Here is a 16,765-nt window from a genome sequence, read left to right on the forward strand (position 1 = left end):
AAATGAGGTATCCCCAAACCTTAAACCTCAGCCAATGAAACTTCACCCTAAGAAGAAGCCCTTCCCACTTTCTTTTATGTAGTCCTTGTTCACCTTCAATAAAGTGTACATGCACAGCTGTTTCCTTGAGTACCGAGTGAGAGAGCTGCTTCATTGAGTGTTGTCTAAAAGAGCTGAAATATTAAAGAGCTGTAAACACGAGAGGAGACACCCACCCACACCCACCCCACACCCAACCCCTGCTCCCCTAACCCCTACCTCCCTATACCCCACCCCCTCTTTCTCCTACTCCTACCCCTCCCATTCCTCACCCACTGCTCCCCATCACCCCTACCACTCCCCCCTCCCCCCTCCCCCCCTCCCCCTCCCCCCCCCCCCACACCAGCTCTCAGCCCCTCCACCCCACGTGGACATTTCCCTCTCTCCTAATCACAGTCAACTCCTAGTCATGTCAGAATACGCAGGGTATGGTGGAGCCCATCTGTAAATCCCAACACTTGGGAGGTGGAAGAGGACCAGAGTTCTGTCGTTCTTGACTACACAGGGTGTCCCGCGTCAGTCTGGGATGTGTGAGCCTTGTCTCAAACAAGAAAGCAAACTGGACATGTCGGCAGGCACACAGCTTTAATCCCACCACACAGGAGCAAGAGTCCATGGATCTTTGAGTTCTAAGTGAGAAGCTTTCTCAGAACAAACAAACAAACAGACAAACAAACATGCCAGAATAGGCCATAAGGGTATTGCTGATCTGGAAAAATGTAATTTTGTACATCTTCAGGTATATGGGGGAGCACTCTCAAACACTCACATAGTAAATAAATGTAAAAAAATGTAAATTGTAAAAGTAACTTTTACTCTCCTGATGTAACTGTTATCTCCCAGGCTTACTGCCGCAGTCTGCTAACCTGAGCCTAGTCCTGGAAGCTTCTAGCCTCTGCACAATCTTATCTAGGCCTAGAATGTTTTCAGCCTGAGACTTGCTGCTAAATACGCTCACCCTTTCTAGTTCTTTCTGATCTCTGGCTGCCGATTCAACTCAGCTGTTCTGGCTTAAACTCCTTTCCCAGCTGACTGAGTCAATCTGGCTTCTCTCAGCTTCTTACTGAATGTTCCTTCTCATTCTCTGGCTCATGCTGTGTCAGGCTTGCTCCCTCTGCAGCCGGCCTCTGTACAACTGTCCCAGTCAAACTGCCTCCTTACTCTCTCTCTCTCTCCATCTCTGCACTCTCTTCCCTTTCCTCTCTGCTCCTGAGAGCTGGGCAGATCCTATCCCGTCAAATCTTTCTCTGATTAGTCACTTTGTGTGCCACTCAATTAGACATCACTTTCAAACATGGGTGCTTCCTTCTACAAACTCACCTTATCTTTGTTTTGCGATTAAAGGTGGGTATTAAGGGACTTGTCTGTATTCCAGCCAGAGGGATTAAAGCTTTGTGCTAAAGGCTGAGCCACACCACAACTAGAAACAGATTTTTTCAGTAAATAACGTAATCTTGGGGTTCACAGTGGGATCAAATATTCTGCAACTGTAATTATCTCCAAAAAGTCCTAATAAATAACATATTGATTGATGTTAATCTGATTACATATAGATTTTTTCTTGAAAAATTTATATTTAGGATTGTCAAGAAAGCCAATAAGGAACTTGCCTCAAAAGTCCTGAGACCTGAGTTCCATCCTTGGAATTCACATAGTGTTAGGAGAGGGGAAAAAAACTCCCAAGGGTTGTTCTCTGACCTTCGCAGAGACACCAGGCAGACTCATCCACAGGAATAGACTCACACATACACACAAACAAACAAATACATTTTTTAAAAGGATCTATTTTTAGGAGCCCTACATAAATGCATATCTACTCTTTAGAAAAATTATGATGTCATTTATAGATGTGAACGTTGTATCTTCATTTATAAAATAATATGCTCAGCTAGTAGAGGGCTTGTCTAGCCTGCAGGAAGTCCTGGTATGGCTCCTCAGTGCTGCATAAATGGAGCATCATGGCACATGAGTGGTCTTAGCACTTAGGATGTCGAGGTAGGAGGGTTAGGTGTTCAAGGTCGCCCTCAGCCACATTTCAAATTTGAAGCTAACCTGGGCTATAATGAGACTCTGTCTCAGAAAGTCAAATATATGAAGAAGAAGAAAAAGAAGAAGAAGAAGAAGAAGAAGAAGAAGAAGAAGAAGAAGAAGAAGAAGAAGAAGAAGGAAGAATAGAACTTCTAATGAATTTTTCACCATATTGTGCCTGTGAGACTTACATAGCAGTCAACCACCTAGAGGGAAATATTTTCTCTTATAAACCTAAGATTAATGTGGAGAGGTGACACAGTGGTTAGAAGCACTTGTTGCAGTGCAGGCTGGACAGATGGCTCTGCAGTTAAGAGCACTGACTGCCCTCCCGAAGGTCCTGAGTTCAAATCTCAACACACATGGTGACTCAAAACCATCCATAATGAGATCTGATGCCCTCTTCTGGGGTGTCTGAAGACAGCAACAGTGTACTCACATAAATAAAATAAATAAATCTTTAAAAATCCTGCAGAAAAACTGGGTTCCACAGAGGTCAGACAGGGAATCAGATCCCCTGGAAATGGAGTGATGGAGTGATGGGTGCTTGCTGGGAATTAAAGGTCCTCTGCAAAAGAAACAAGTGCTCTTCACAACTGAGCCAACTGAGCCATCTCCAGGCTGAGGATCGGTTCTGTTAAGCTCTCCTCCTAGGTCCCAGTGACACACCAAGGTACAATTCTTCAGAGTTCACTCTGAGGGAACCAATGAGTGTGTTTATTAGGCTTTAGTTTCAGAGCAGTGGGAAAGGGTCATGGGCAGGGACATGGGTGGCCCCAAAGCAGACACACTGGAAGGTTTGACATAGAATGTGAGTTCCTAAGGCTATATAGATGGAGCTTCTTCCCCCAGCTCATTCCTGATTGGTTATTTCTCAGCTGGTGGAATGAGTCAATTCAAGCCAATTAGATTATATTAAAGGCACATTTATTGGTGAGTCACTGGCCCCAAGGACTGAGGCCAGGGGAGTCACCATGGGGGGGGGGGCACACAGAGAAAGGAGAGAAGGAGGGGGGAAGGGGAAAAGAGAGAGACAAAAAGAGACAGAGAGAGAGATGTCTGGATTATATAGGGAAGTACCTCTAGAGGAAGGGCAGCCCAGCCCCTGGGCTAGAAAGTTCATGGTTAGGGGAGGGTATGCCTGGTAGGGACTAAGGGATGCTGGGAGAACCTGGGGGCCAGGTCTGCTTTAATACGTAAAATATGCACCACAGTTCCTCTGTGTGTTTGGGGGGGAGGGGGGGAGAACCAAACACTTCTCACATATATCCTTTAGCCCTTACCCCAAGACCACATGCAGTTAGGGCAGAATTGCATACATCTATACTCAGGCTGATCACTCAGGTGAGGGTCCCCTGATGTTCCCCATGCCCTCCTTCTATGAAAGAACACCAACAGCCAATCAACAAGCCCAGCTGCAGGCAGGACTCCTGAAGATGGCAGCAGTGTGGTTCGGAGATATGGTCCTGTCAGTCACATCAGTTCCAGGGGATCTAACACCCTCTTCTGGCTTCTAAGCACATGCTACACCTACATACATAGAGGCAAACATACACTGTAACATGCCTCAGTAGCTAAGAGAGTGTGTTGTTCTCTCACAGGGCTTGCACTTGGTTCCCAGCACCTACATCTAGAAGCTCACAATTGCCAGAAACTCCAGCTTCCGGGACAAACACCCCTCTGGCCTCCTTGGGCAAATGTACATACACAGACACATATGCACACATCAATAAATAATAATAAAAATATTTGTAAATGAATCTTTTAAAACCCCACAAAACCAACGTTGACACAATAGGTATATATTTTATATGAAACAAAGCTCAGAAACCATTTAAGTTGTAATCCTAGCACTTGGGATGCTCTGATAGGATTGCCTCAAGTTCAAGGCTGGCTTGGGCTATGAAGGGACACCCTTACTCAGAAAGGAGAGAGAGGGAGAAAGATAGAGAGGGAGAGAGAGAGAGAGAGAGAGGGAGAGAGAGAGAGAATGAGGAGAGGAGAAGGAGGGAGGGGTGGAGGGAGGGAAGGAGGGAAAGAGAGGAGGAGGAAGGCCAGTGATGTGGTTCAGCAGGTGAAAGAGTCTGCCATGCACGCCTGAGAGTCTGAGCTCAGTCCCTGGGTTCTCAGAACCCATGGCAGAAAGAGAGAACCAATCCCTGCAAGATGTCCTCTGACCTTCGTGCTGGAGCACCAGCATGCCTGCAGTAACACACACCTGTACACACAGACACACTCACATACATCGTGTATGTACCTCACACACAATAATAATAATGATGATGATGGAAGTAACAAATAGCTTTTTAAGAAGGGACAGAGGGAAGGAAGGGTAAACTTAAGTTTCCTGAGGTCTGTGAGCTAACCTATAAAATTAATAGAACCCAAGAAAGGTGCGTGGCACCCTCAACTTATAGCCAGTTGATGCAAAGCCCTCACTGCACCAGGGCTTGCTATGGCCGTCTGTGGTAGAGGACAGTCTTGCATAAAAAGGCTTTGTTTCCAAGGCAGATGATGCTGGGACTGAATTAGAGGACACCCAGCAGGTGCTGGCTGAAGAATCACATGCCGCGTGGGAGATTCGCCACACACCTGGAATCACTGCCGTCTAGACTGTGAGTTCGTGGACAGAGCACATCTGTGGTTTCGGATATCTAGTAGAGGGAATCGGAAACACAAAGGCAGGCTGCAGACATGGCTCTGTTGGGAGAGTGCTTGCCTCACATGCACCAAACCCAGGGCTCCATGCACAGCAAGTGAGTTCCAGGCCAGCCAGGAGCGCATAGACAACCTCCATTTCCAAACGGAGAAGAGCGCCATCTGTCCTGAATTGTATCTTCCTTGTTCTGTCCTGTCTGGCTTATCTCCTTAACCTTAAATGTCTGAGCTTCTTCCCATTGTATTCGTCCGGTCTTCGAGGGCTTGTGGCTTGCGGTGTATTGATTTACCATCACCGTAGGCAGACGTTGGTTTGTTTCATTTAAGCCTGTGAAAAATAAGACTGCGGCGAATGATCTAGAATCTTGATATGCACGTACGCACGGGTTTCTCTGAGCATGTGGCAGCACAACTGACAGTCGCAGCCCAGCACTCGTTCAGCTGCAGCTGGGAACTGCCTGACAATGTTGCAAGCTAGCAACTCCAATCCCCACTCCTGCGCCAGTCAGAGGAGGGGGAGTGTCTCATCTGGCAACAGCAATAAACGCTGTTTGTTTGTTTTCACATCTGGGGCGTGTGTAATAGTTTCAATTTGTGTTTTCCTGGTGATTAAGGAAGCTAATCACCCTTTCATGTATGTTTATTGGAACTGTCAAATCAGATTTACAGGTGGCTGCGAGGTTGCTGGTTTGTATCCACTTCCTTCATCAGAACCAACTGGCCAAACCAACATGACACTCCCCGTGCTGAAACATGAGCTGAACCAAGAGGGAGAATGGCTGCATGCCCAGACAGGCCAGGTTTTGTGGGCACAGACATCATCTTCTCTCTTTTGCTTACAAAAAAAAAAAAAAAGTTTTTAGTTGTGTGTGTGTGTGTGTGTGTGTGTGTGTGTATGAGAGAGAGAGAGAGAGAGAGAGAGAGAGAGAGAGTTAGTTTATGTGATCCGTAGCAAATGTGCAGCTTGCTATTCATGTGGGTCCCCTAACAAGTGGGGGAGGAGCTGTCTCAGTCTCTGTCCCCTGCCACTGGATCCCCTTCCCCCTCCCTGGGCTGCCTGGATGGGCCTCAGTGAGAGAGGATGTGCCCAGTCCTGTTGAGACTAGATGCCCCAGGGTAGGGTGGTACCCAAGGAGGACTCCCCTTATCTTAGAAGGGATGGGGATAATAGCAGGAGGGAATTTGTAAGGGTGGGACTGGAAAGAGAAGAGGGAGGGGGCTGTGTTAGGGATGTAAAATGAATTTTAAAAATTAATAGACAATAATGAGTGGAGTTTGTGTGGAGAGAGAGAGAGAGGGAGAGGGAGAGGGAGAGGGAGAGGGAGAGGGAGAGGGAGAGGGAGAGGGAGAGGGAGAGGGAGAGGGAGAGAGAATGCATGAATACCCAAAGAGGCCAGAAAAGGGCATCAGACCCTCCAGAGACAGAGTTATATGCCGTTGTGAGCTGCCTGATGTGGGTGCTGGGATTCATGGTCCTTTTAGCTCCTGAGCAATCTATCCAGCCCTGTTTTTATTTTTTATGAAAAGTGACTGTGAACCTTGAACCCATCAACTTTTTTTCCTTTTTATTCTTTATCTTTTTTTAAAAAAAAAAAAGATTTATTTATTTATTTTATTAATGAGTGCACTGTAGCTGTCTCCAGACACGCCAGATTGGGGCATCAGATCCCATTACAGATGGTTGTGAGCCACCATGTGGTTGCTGGGAATTGAACTCACGACCTCTGGAAAAGCAGTCAGTGCTCTTAACCACTGAGCCATCTCTCCAGCCACTCTACACACACACACACACACAGAGAGAGAGAGAGAGAGAGAGAGAGAGAGAGAGAGAGAGAGAGAGAGAGAGAGTTTCTCTGTGTAACCCTGGCTGTCCTGGAATTCACTCTGTAGACTAAGTCTGGCCTCAAACTCAGAGATCTGCCTCCTGAGTGCTGGGATTAAAAGCGCTAGTCGGCACGCCCAGCTTCTATCAATCTTTTTTCTGACGTTTATTATTTCTATTAAGTTTATTTACTTAGTGTAGGGAAGTGGAGGGGTGCTAAATATACGTGTGCACAGCATACTGGTGGAAGTCACAGGACACCTGGCAGTCAGATCTCTTCTTCTATCACACAGCTGGATCTCTTCTTCTCCCATGTGAACCCCAGCAATCAAATTGGGGTTGTCAGGCTTAGCTGCAAGCCCCTTTACCCAATGAGCCATGTTGCTGGTTTCCATCCCTCACTTTATCCTGTTTTGTTCCCTAGGTCTTTTCATGGCTATAAAGCCAGCCTCCTTGGCTCAGCTCACCAGAACACTCGTTCTGCCCAGTGCTGACCTTCCAATTAAAGCCAATTAAGTTAGCTACTCTGTTTGTGTTGTTGTTTGCAGTGAGGGTGATGAAACCAAGAAACTCCAGTAACCTGATCCTGCAGGAATAAAAGGGTACCAAACTGCAGAATGTGCAGGGGGAAGGATCAGGGATAAGAAAATAAACAGGACAGAAATCTGGGATACGGAGGTCTGCCTGACTGATGATCAAGCAGCAGGTTTATTAAGCAATACAGCATCTTAGATACTGATGGCAGGGCGAAGGAGTGGACAGGTCAGCAGAAAACTGTCACACACTGGAAGAAGTCAGCGGGAAGCCAATCAAGCCATATTGCACAAGAGAAACCGGCGACTTCACAAGCACATCACAGCGGCCTTGGGACTGATAGCCATAATGCTTTAGAGGGGAAAAATTAGGTTTCCAGGATCCAAAACTGCAGCTCCCGAAAGGCCCTGCCTGGGACCAGGCTGTTTCTGGCAGACACACTCCTGGTTTCCTTCTCCATACATCAGAGTTTTAGGAAAAGCTTTGAATCAGCATGGCTCCCAACACTCCAGCATGCTTAAGCAAGCTTTCTACCACTGAGCCACACACCCAGCCCCTCACTGGAGGATTCTAGGCAGGGGCTCTACCACTGAGCCACGCCCCCAGACCCTCACTGGGGGATTCTAGGCAGGTGCTTTACCACTGAGCCACGCCCCCAGACCCTCACTGGGGGATTCTAGGCAGGGGCTCTACCACTGAGCCACGCCCCCAGCCCCTCACTGGAGGATTCTAGGCAGGTGCTTTACCACTGAGCCACGCCCCCAGACCCTCACTGGGGGATTCTAGGCAGGGGCTCTACCACTGAGCCACGCCCCCAGCCCCTCACTGGGGGATTCTAGGCAGGTCCCTATCACTGAGCCTGAGCCAGTCCTTGAGGTTAAATTTACTATAATTTTATATTTCTACATCATGTGTGGTCTGCTGTATTTATCTTACCATTTAAAGATTTTATTTTTAATTATGTGTCCAGGCGGTGGTGGCACACGCCTTTAATCCCAGCACTTGGGAGGCAGAGGCAGGCGGATTTCTGAGTTCAAGGCCAGCCTGGTCTACAAAGTGAGTTCCAGGACAGCCAGGGCTATACAGAGAAACCCTGTCTCAAAAACAAACAAACAAACAAACAAACAATTATGTGTCTATCCGCGCGCAAGTGCGTGTGCGTGTGTGTGTGTGTGTGTGTGTGTGTGTGTGTGTGTGTGTGTGTGTAGGTAGGAGCATGGAAGTGTAGTCGCCCACAGGGGCCAGGAGATGGTGTATGGAAGTAGAGTAGCAGGCAGCTGTCAGTACCTGATACGGGTGCTTGAAACAAACTCAGGTCCTTTAGTCCTCTGCAAGAGCAGCAAGTGCTCCTAACCACTGAGCTGTCTTTCCAGCACTTAATTATTTTTATTATTAATCTTTTTAGATAGGGTCTCACTATGTAGTCTAGACCAAGTTTTTTTTTTTTTTTTTTTTTGGTTTTTCGAGACAGGGTTTCTCTGTGTAGTCCTGGCTGTCCTGGAACTCACTCTGTAGACCAGGCTGGCCTCAAACTCAGAAATCCGCCTGCCTCTGCCTCCCGAGTGCTGGGATTCAAGGCGTGTGCCACCACACCGGCAGTCTAGACCAACTTTAAAGTCTCCATTCTCCTGTCTCTACTTACCAAGTGCCTAGATTAGCGGCACAAATCACACCCATCTCAGTACACTGCTGCCATTGTTTTTAATCTGTATTTCTACCAATGTCTCACTGGGCTATTTTTAATTTTAATTTTATTTTATGTGTATGCTTGTTTTGTCTGCATGTATGTATGTGCACACATACATGCCTAATGCCTATGGATGCCAAAAAGACATCAAATCCCCTAGAATTGGAATTCCATATGATTGTGAGCTGCTATGGGAACCCAGGTCCTCCGGAAGAGCAGTCAGTGCTCTTAATCACTGAGCCCCACCCACTGGGTTATTTTAAAGTAATCCCCATGATTTTAAAGTAATGCCACTTCCTCCAAGATAATTCCACATACACCTTCAAGAAATAACGAGTCTCCCTTTTTAAAAATAACTACAGTTGGACAGGGGTGGTGCATGCCTTTAATCCTAGCACTCAGGAGACAGAAGGAGGTAGATCTCTGAGTTCAAGGCCAGCCTGGTCTACAGAGCGAGTTTCAGGACAGCCAGGGCTACACAGAGAAACCCTGTCTCAACAAGCCAACAAACAAACACACACAAATAAAGCCCCATAAAATCACTCTCATGGCTGAGGAATTACTGGTGTCTTGTAATCAATGGAATTACTCTTTAGTGACTTCTCTGAAAGGATGGTTACAGTGGGTCAATAAGGTTGGTCATGGTGCCCCACCATGAATCAGTTCCTCCAAGCTGCCCCTCGGCCTAGCATCCAATGCTGTCAGGTGTTCTGTTTGGATATCCAAGTAGACCAGAGTCCAGGTCCTGGCTTTAGGAGGACTCCTGAGGGAGGAGGCTCCATGCTGCCCTCCCTTCTTCATCTCACCCAATCCTTCTTTCAAAAGCCACTCCATGGGGCCCATCAGGGTGGCTGTGCGGAGAGAAAAGCATTGCCTTCAGCGCCCAGGCACAAGCTCGGCCACCGAGCTATCCCGTCAGCCCCCCCCACCCCCCACCCCCCCGGGCCACTGTTTACATCTTTAAAGGTTGTCTTGGGCCATGAAGGTAGTTCAGCATGGAAAGGCACTTGTTGACAAACAGATGACCTGAATTTCATTCCTGGGGTATACACATACACATACACACACACACACACACACACACACACACACACACACACAGTGGAAGGGGAGAACTGAGTCCCCAAAATTGTCCTCTGACATACACACTATGGTTTTTGTTTTTTTGGGTTTTTTTGGTTTTTTTGGGTTTTTTTGTTTTTTTTTGGGTTTTTTTGGAGACAGGGTTTCTCTGTAGCCCTGGCTGTCCTGGAACTCACTCTGTACTCTGTAGACCAGGCTGGTCTCGAACTCAGAAATCCGCCTGCCTCTGCCTCCCAAGTGCTGGGATTAAAGGCGTGTGCCACCATGCCTGGCTCACACTATGGTTCTTGAGCACTCTTGTCCACGTGTGCATGCATACACATGCACTCGTGCACACACACACACATTCATATACGCATGCACATGCACACACACACACATACTCACTCAAATTCATAAAGTGAAAACTTAAAAATAAATAAGCTGGGGGTGGTAGTGCACACCTTTAGTTCTAGCCCTTGGAAAGCAGCAAATCTCTATGAGTTTGAGGCTAGCCTAGGCTATGTAGTAAGTTACAGGCCAGACAGAGCTACATAGTGAAACACTATCTCAAAAAAAAAAAAAAAAAAACTAATATATATATAGATTAATCTGTTTGTTTTTTGTTTTTTGCTTTTAGATTGAGAGGGGCATCTTGCTATGTACCCCAGGCTAGCCTCCAATTCCTTATGATCCTGGGGGCCAGAATCGCAGGTTCATGTCCCACCCTCCTTTTAAAAAATAGGGTTTGTGTTGGGAGAGATGTCACCCTGGATTAGTTACTTTTCTGTCACTGTGATAAAACACCAGGGCTCAAGGCAATGGTTCCTAAAGAGTAAGACTCTGTCAAGCCAGCAGGAACTGAGAGCTCATGTCTCAAACGGGAAATGGTGTCTGCCTTTAAACTCTCAAATATTGCCTCCAGCGATAGTACTTCCTCCAACAAAGCCACGCCTCCTAAATATCCTACCAGCTGAGGGCGAAGTAGTCAAGCAAGTCAGTCTATGGGAAAATGCTCTTTTCTCTTTGTTTTTGTTGTTTTGTTTTTTTCCAAGACATGGTCTCTCTCTGTAGCCCATGCTATCCCAGAACTCATAGAGATCCATCTGCCTCTCCCTCCCAAGTGCTGGGATTAAAAGTGTGTGCCACCACCTGTCTGGCCATGGAAAACACTGTCATTCAAACTTCCACACACGTCTATTCCACATCCCAGCATCCTTACGACTCAAGGCAGTCAGAGCTAATACCCTTGGTTTTTATCACACACACACACATACACACACACACACCACTGGCTGCCTGAAGGCTGTGTTGTACTGGAGCACACTCCAGGCTCCCAGCTTTGTGAGCTGTCACCCATGCGAGGGGTGGGCTTCTGGGATGCAGATGTCTTTGACTCATCTCTGCTCCCCTGTAAGTAACTCCAATGAAACCCACTGTTTCACAAGTTGGACTTTATTACCATCTGTATTTTGGTTTGCCACCAGTTCTCTATCTGGGGTGAGTAGACATTTACTGATGTCTCCCCATGAATAGTGTTGTAACAGCCCCACCACTGACTCAGTGATGAAGTACTCTTCAGGCTGTAAAACTCCACTCACAGGCAGCACCACCTGCCAAAGAAAAATGAAGGCCCAAACGCATCCAAGTCCATAGTTGTGAGAAAGTCTCTACGTGTTCAAGCCTTGCTTTCTCTGCTTCTGTAGCTCCATTTCTGCCTAACTTAAGTAGGTCAACCCAGGATGGGATTTTGTGGTTAAAAGCTCACCCTGAGAAAGACTCAGTGCTACTCTGAGATCCCAAACAGCCAGCGTAGTCACTAGACATCGAATAAAGACTTTCTATTGGCACAGACTTGCCTCTGAGTACTTGTCTCTGAAAGATACCCCACAACAGTATCACATACACCCCCTAGCCCCCCACTTCTCGATAAACTCCAACTTTAGTTCTTTGCAGCTTGTTTTGAAATTCTTTTCTGCAGCACAATCAAGTATCGCAGCTCCACCTGGGTAGAGCTCTTAACCAGCTGCACTGTGGCTGACACAGCCCCTCCGAGGATACCTCCAAGATCCCTCTGTGGCACGCCTCCCTCTGACTGGAAGAATCTGAGTCTATTTTTTGTTGAAACAGCAGAATATCTAAGCGTAGGCACTTTATAAAGAAAATATTTATGGGCTGGAGAGACAATTCAGTGTCAAGAGCAATGGCTACTCTCCTAGAGGACCCAAGTTCAATCCCCAAACCCGCATGGTGCCTTCCGCCATCTGTAATTCCAGTTTCTGGAGATCCAATCTAGCCTCCACAGGCACCAGACACACATGTGGTACACAGACATTCATGCAGGTGTAAGACCCCCGATGCTGGGCCTCTGCTCAAGTCCCAGGATGAGCTGGCCAACACCCCAACATCCCGAGAGAAAACCACACCTGATGCAAACTGCAAGAGGTTTTATTATCAGCTAGCTGAGCACGAAGTCCCTCAGCCATGCAGGGCAGGGGAGTTCGACACTGAGAGGTGACAGTAGGGGGCTTTTAACAGCTAGTTGAGGAATTGGGAGGAGTTGGGAGGAGAATTGGGAAGAGTTGGGAGGAGTTGGGAGGAGTTGGGAGGAGTTGGGAAGAGCTCTTCTCTTCCGGGTGTCCTTGGTGAAATTTACAAGGCAGGAGTGGGGAGTGAGTTCTTTCTGAATTCTTATCTCTGTGTCCTTGGCACAGGAAGGCAGGCATCTCTGGTTGTACAGTATAGAAACAAAAAGGCTTTTTGCTGGCTATAGAGAACAAAGAGCTTCTTTCTGGCTGTATTTTTAGAGATCAGGGAAAACAAGCTTGGGGAACGTCCAGGGGCTTTACCTTCCAGGGAGAAACGCTCTAAGTCGGGGTTTCACACGGGCAAAATACTAATACACATATAATTTTTAAAAAGAAAAAAAAAGTGAAACATAAGAGGTATGTTTTGGTTCACAGTTCTGATGTGCCTGGGTCGAGAGTTTACATCCAGCTCCCCTGCTAGCAGTATCTGTAGTTGGCATAGTGCATCTAGCCTATCTTTGTAAAAAGCTACTAGTTTAAGTGTGGAGCCCCACCCTGATACCCTTAACCACAGACCAAAGCCCAGTCCCAAACCAAGGTCAAATTCAATCTCCCCACTGAGCCTGGTATGACAAGGTTGTAAGAGTTTTCAAATCCCCTGGAACTGGAATTGTGGATGGTCGTGAGACAAAATGTGGGTGCTGGGAATTGAACCTGGGTCCTCTGCAAGAACAAGTGCTCTTAACCACTGCAATCTCTCCAGCCCCCTAGAACGTAGCTTTTTTTTTCCAATTTTTAAATATTTTTAAATGATCAACTTATTTGTATTTTATGTGTCTCTGTTTGTGCACATGAATGTCTGTGTGATACCTGAATCCCTGAAGCCAGACCTTACAGACAGTTGTGAGCTGACAGAGGCAAGAGACAAGCTTTTTTTGTTGTTGTTTTTAGAGACAGGGTTTCTCTGTATAGCCCTGGCTGTCCTGGAACTCACTTGGTAGACCAGGCTGTCCTGGAACTTAGAAATCTGCCTGCCTCTGCCTCCCGAGTGCTGGGATTAAAGGCGTGCACCACCACGCCTGGCAAGAGACAAGCTTTAGCCCAGGAACCAAGTTGGAAAAGCTCACCAGTCCTAAAGGCCACGGAAAGCTCCCAGTTCAGGAATGGAACGTCCCCAAGTGAAATATCGCTGCCACTCCTGTTTAGGAGGGTTTTTTTTTTGTTTTTTTTTTGTTTTGTTTTTTGTTTTTTTGCCCCTAGGACCCCAAGGCAATCTTGAGATTCTCTCAGCTAATTCAGTGATTTATGGGAGTTCTGCTAAGGTGACCAAGAGTGTGAAAGCAAATGGGTCCCCACCCGACATGTAGGCGAAAAATGGGAATTGAATCTTTTAAGTTGAGGATTAATTCAGAACAAAAGTAGTGTGCTGGGCTGCTTGTGATCTGTGTGTGCACACTCCTTCCCCATCTTACAGAATGAAGAGCAAGTGTGCTCTCACAGTATAGAATAAAAAGTCCTGCAGGGCTGGAGAGACAGCTACAGGGTTAAGAGCACTGGCTACTCTTGCACAAGGCCAACAGTTGGCTGCTAACTCCAGTTCCAAGAGATCTGATGCCCTCTTCTAGCCTCCAAGAGCACTGCATGTGTGTGGTGCTCTTATATACATGCTGGCAAAAGCAACCAGGTACATGATTCTTTATTAAATTGTTCCTATCAGTATAGCCCGGGGTCCTCCAGGCTGACAGGCGGGGGAGGGGAGGCTAAGGAGGGGAGGCAGGGTCTCGGTTGACAGGGGTATAGATGAAGCTGACAGATTTCAGGGATATAGATATTTGAATTGGTTCTCTCTGATTGTGGGACTGAGAACGTTCCCAAGAATAAACTCACTGAGAAGTCCAATTTCCTTCTAGTTCTAGGCCATAAGATCTTGTAGAGACCTTACCGGTGGCCTCTTTCCCTTTGAACGCAAAAGAAATAATTTGCTAGTGCTCAGTTTGACTCAAAAGGTTTGAACCATCATGTATGTGAGGTGCCCAGTTTAGGGAAGCTCTAATATCTGGCGATCTGTGTCATAAGTTGTAAATGATACGATATCCTAGACAAGGATCCCTTTTTTTTGAGGGAAAAACAAAAAACAAAAAACGAACAAAAACAAATACAGAAGAAAAAAATGTCTTCAAGAAAGCGAAAGTGGAACCTCCGGGGGGGTTCCGTGGGAAGGGCAGGGAGGAGCCACGCCCCATCTATGTAAATCACACCACAGGGGTGATTCTGACCGGATTTCACAGCCCAAGATGCCATACTCCTTGGAAAAAGGAATTAGGGTCTGTTGGGTTTTCTTTAAAAGCTAGGACTTCACCCTGGGTCAGACCTAAGTTCCCATTTTAATTAAACAGAGAGAGCAAGAGGGAAGCGCAAGGCCGTTGCATGAGGCACTCTGGGTTCAGAAGAGTTCTTGCACGGGCCACCCAAACTTGGGTGATCTTCGTTGGAGTCCGGTCAATAGATCAGGAGGGCTTAGTATTAGTCCAAGGGTGCTGAGATTAAGGGTCACCAGAACTCCTGATGCCCGAGGCTAACACCAAGTTCTTGTCTCATGGGTCCTAGAAATGGAACATGTAAATCAACATAGTCAACAGGCGAGTGCAAAAGTAACGCGGGTTTATTGAATGGCGGGGTTGGGGCGGAGCACAGCGGTGGGAGGATGGGGGATAAGGGGTAGGACATATGGGGGTGAGAGGGTGGAGGGACCAAGACAGAGTTCCAGAGAGCCATAGCAAGGTAATGTAAGACCCCCGAAACTGGGAAGACCTAGGCTCAAGTCCCGGGATGAGCTGCCAGGCAGCTCAAATACTCGAGAGAAAACCACACCTGATGCAAATTGCAAGAGGCTTTATTGTCAGCTAGCTGAGGATGAAGTCCATGCGCTGCACAGGGCAGGGGAGTTCGACCCCTAGCGGTCACAATAGGGAGCTTTTAAAGGAAAAGTGAGGAATTGGGAGGAGTTGGGAAGAGTTTGGCTACGGCTCTTCTCTGGCCGGTGTCCTTGGTAAAATTACAAGGCATGAGGAGTAGGGAGTGAGTTGTAGCTCTTCTTTTGTGGAATTTATCTCCGTGTCCTTGGCACAGGGAGCTAAGCAAGCGCCTGGCTAGGTCTTTTTACAATTATCGCATCTCTGGTTGTAAGGTATAAAAACAAAAAGGCTTTTTGCTGGCTATAAAGAACAAAGAGCTTCTTTCTGGCTGTATTTTTAGAGATCAGGGAATACAAGCTTGGGGACCGTTCAGGGGCTGGAGAAACACTTTAAGTCGGGGCCTCACAGTAACAACTCAGGTTACCCGAGCAGTCCAGTAGGGAACATCACAAAAGTGGATTGCTGTTTCTGACTTTTTGTTTGGTGTTTTAAGGAAGGGTTGTGAGGGGCTGAAGAGATGGCTCAGCGGTTAAGAGCATTGGATGCTCTTCCAAAGGACCCGGGTTCAGTTCCCAGCATCCACATGGCAGCCCACAACTGTCTGTAACTTCAATTCCAGGGGAATCTGACACCCTCACAGAGACAGACAGACAGACAGACAGACAAAACATATCTAGATAAGAGTGTGGAAGAGGAAGAGGGACCAAGTGAATGCCAAGCTGCTCACAGTAGGTTGCCTTGTCTCTATTGTTTTTAGGAAGTCAATGTCCTCAGCTACAACAGTCCAAGGTGAGGTCTCAGGGTGCCATCCTGACTGACTGGTCTCAGGGCCGATCTAATTCCTAGTCGCTACCACTAGGGCCGGCAGAGGGGAGCCAGCAAGGGTGCTGTTGACAGAGACCGAGATAGTCTAGCAACAGATTGCAGAGATAGTTTAGCAACTTGGGGATACGCCACCCCCACCCTGTGCACACCTTCACACAATCCCTTCCTGGCAAAGTCCGACCCAATTCTTCCCCAGCAACTCTTGTGTGACTAATTTGCAACCAATCAGATCTAGTACTAGAGAGCATGAGCCCAGGCAGCCTGAATCAGTTCTAGGTCCATGTATATACTAGGAGAGAAGAGCCTCTACTGATCAGCTCCTGCCTAGACATGACTCATCATGCATACGACCAAAATTATAAGACCTACAATCCGCACCTGGAAAAAAGGCAGGCGTCCTGAGGCAAGAAAAACAAACAAACAAACAAACAAACAAAAACATATTTTTAAACCCCCACCCATGCTACACCCCTAGCAAGCCACACCTCTACAGGTCCCACTAGAGAATTTCTAGATTAAAATCTTTTGCAGCCTGCAATCTTTTCTACATTCTTCACTTCCTTAAACAGGAAACGGAGAACAAAGGCGGTAACTCTTGTAAATGATCTAAACTAGTGTCCGTAACCCAGGTGAGTGGGAGGGGCTGAGCTGGGAGGTGGGCCAAGCG

Source organism: Mus musculus, chromosome 7 (assembly GCF_000001635.26).
Source record: "Mus musculus strain C57BL/6J chromosome 7, GRCm38.p6 C57BL/6J".
Classification (NCBI taxonomy): domain Eukaryota; kingdom Metazoa; phylum Chordata; class Mammalia; order Rodentia; family Muridae; genus Mus; species Mus musculus.